The sequence below is a fragment of the Lepisosteus platostomus genome, unplaced genomic scaffold, assembly GCF_059453375.1.
Source record: "Lepisosteus platostomus isolate fLepPlt1 unplaced genomic scaffold, fLepPlt1.hap1 Scaffold_91_H1, whole genome shotgun sequence".
In the NCBI taxonomy this organism is placed as follows: domain Eukaryota; kingdom Metazoa; phylum Chordata; class Actinopteri; order Semionotiformes; family Lepisosteidae; genus Lepisosteus; species Lepisosteus platostomus.
This window is the reverse complement of record NW_028291703.1, coordinates 240,610-243,160: the sequence shown is the minus strand read 5'-3', so window position 1 is coordinate 243,160 and position 2,551 is coordinate 240,610. Positions and strand designations below refer to the sequence as shown.

General features: G+C 47.2%; 2 non-coding genes across 2 annotated transcripts; both read left to right on the top strand.

Annotated features, from left to right (window-relative positions):
- The first annotated feature begins 814 nt into the window (after positions 1–814).
- Positions 815–896, top strand: trnas-cga (transfer RNA serine (anticodon CGA)). The gene has a single exon. It is a non-coding gene; the product is annotated as a tRNA-Ser (tRNA).
- A 727-nt stretch (positions 897–1,623) lies between these two features.
- Positions 1,624–1,765, top strand: LOC148630789 (U4 spliceosomal RNA). Its single transcript, XR_015935010.1, has one exon. It is a non-coding gene; the product is annotated as a U4 spliceosomal RNA (small nuclear RNA).
- The last annotated feature ends 786 nt before the right edge of the window (positions 1,766–2,551 follow it).

The following is a 2,551-nucleotide window of genomic DNA, read 5'->3' as shown; positions in this document are numbered from 1 at the left end:
TTGGGTGTTATGTCATCAAAAAGTAAGAACAGCGAATCTCCCGTTGATCAAAAGCGCAACAGAACTGTTTTCCGTGGAGCAGGTTTCAGACCCGTAGACCTGTTTTATTTGTAGGGCAGGGCGCATTCCCAAACGCGAATCTCCTGTTTTAGAAATGCTTTGGGCGGCGTGAAGTGAAAATAAGAAATGGGCTCCAGGTGCACATGGAAGCAATCAAGTGTTTCATCCGAGCTGTTTCAAAGACTGCCCAAGAGCTTTCCTTTCACAGAGGCGCAACGATTAATGATGGGGGTGCACCCTTCAATGCGCCTAACGACTCTAGGGAGTGATTGAGACGATTCGTAGCGTGTTCTCATTTCCCTCTATTCCCCGTGTTGCAGTGGTAGGATGACGTAAATTACTGCTTCGACACGTAATGGCATTATAATCAAGTGCAGGAGCTGAGGGCTTTTGTTTTGTTTCGTTTTCCATGGCGTTCGTAAGCGCGCAAATCAAAGGAAATTCCTGCGTCTAATAGGAATGTAAATGCTTTTGAAAGTGCAGTGTGGTGCAGCTTGTAAAATCCTTGTCCACATTTGTGGTTTGTTGATGTTTTTTCTGTCTGCCAAAGTTGCATTTTGACATCCGGACGGGGAGACTTTAGCATTTGAACGTGAAGCCAGCCTTAAACCCTCTGAGGCGTGTCTGTCTGCCGGCACGTATTTTGTGAAAGGTATTTATTTTTTTTAACGGAGAGCGACTTTGAAAAAGTTTCCGCAGCCACCTCGCACTCCGTGTTAGATTATAGGAGGAATGCGGCGGCGGCGAGCTCGCTGTAGTCGTGGCCGAGTGGTTAAGGCGATGGACTCGAAATCCGTTGGGGACTCCCTGCGCAGGTTCGAATCCTGCCGACTACGGCGTCTGCCGCACGTCGCCTTGTGCCTGCGCGGCAAAGGCGAAGTGTCGCTTCTCCTTTCCTGGTACTATAGAAATGCTAAATCGCTTGGCCCCGCTGCCATGGAAATCAATTCTTCAGATAACCACACATTTTGCGTTCGCACCTCTGGTGCTCTACTTATGCCTTTGAAAACCTAATGAATAAAGCTGAAAGAACCGACATGATATGTAGGTGCTCGTAAAGCACGCAGTAAAGAACTGTTAACAGCAAGGGTTTCAGTGGGTTAACTGAGGAGAAGGCGTGTTCGCTAATTGTTGACTTTTTATTTGGTGTTAGAAACACTCTTACTGTGCATGACGTGCAACAAATGTAGCCACAGAAATTGCATCACGCTTTCATGACGTTAGGATTTGTTTGTGCAACATCCGAGAAGAGTACTTGTGGCTTGAATGTGAACTGTACGTGCCCGCCCCCTTTCCTCTGTAGTGCATGAGTTCCTCCCGGCATGCCCTTCGTCATTGTTCTGTCATCTTGTATTTAAAGGGTTGTATTTCTGCTGCTGAAAATAAGCAACGGTTTTCTCACAACGCCCTTTGTTCCCGACGGAGCCCTTGTCTGTCATGAAATTCTTCAAAACCTCAAGCTAGAAGAAGAAGACGACAAATATGAAGCGTTACAGCAACGACATGCCATGAGACGATCGATAACGATTTCCATAGGATCCCCGCGGTTGCCTGGCAACCGTCAGCTTTGCGCAGTGGCAGTATCGTAGCCTGTGAGGTTTAGCCGAGGCGCGATTATTGCTAGTTGAAAACTTTTCCCAATACCCCGCTTCCACCGGTTTGCAATACAATCGGCGAAAGCAATTTTTGACAGTCTCGTCAGAGACTGAGCAAGGTGTTTAAAGACAGATTTTGTCATGGTGACATCATGGTAGAAAGAAAGAGCTTGTTACGTCTCAACAGAAACGCTCTTTAGCTCTTTCAGCGTTATGCAGAGAACAGCGTCTGTCGAGATCACTTTTGAGTCAGCGCGAAACGCCGTGTGCTGTCAGTTTGGTTTCGTATTGCTCGTAGCGGCGCCCGGCTTTTGTCTGTCAAACGTTAGGTTGCGCTTCTTCATGCTGCATCGTCGGCATGAGTGGAGCTTTTTAAACGTCTGTACTTACTGCGCCCCCTAAGAAATCGTTTGTCCCCGTTCAAAAGAGATTGTGCGATGTCCTGCAGCGTTCGCAAAGCAAACCTTTGACAATTTGAAAAGAGTGTTTCGGCTCGGGAAACATCATGACCAGTGTCCTGCATGTTTTCTGTGTATAGCTGTCTTTTAAAGCATACAGAATTCATTCGAAATCATTGATTTCTCCAATTAACAAGGGTCCCTCTTTTAACCTGCGAGAAGCATTCTTTCAATGTAACAGATTTACTCCGGGGAAAGGATTCAGAGTCCGGAGTGCGGACTGATGGCGCACAGAGGGTCCATATACTGTGGATCCCTCAGTGATCTTCCGCGTATTCAAACCGCCAGCGTGTGACTCCCCTGTCCCCGTGACCTCATTGCTCTGCTCTGTCCTCTGTGCAGCCGAGCCCGACTCACGGTTTAAGTGAAAAAAAATATGCCCTCAACGTGAGATTTACTCTGGAGCGAGGATAGATGTTACCTTTTTATCATTGAACA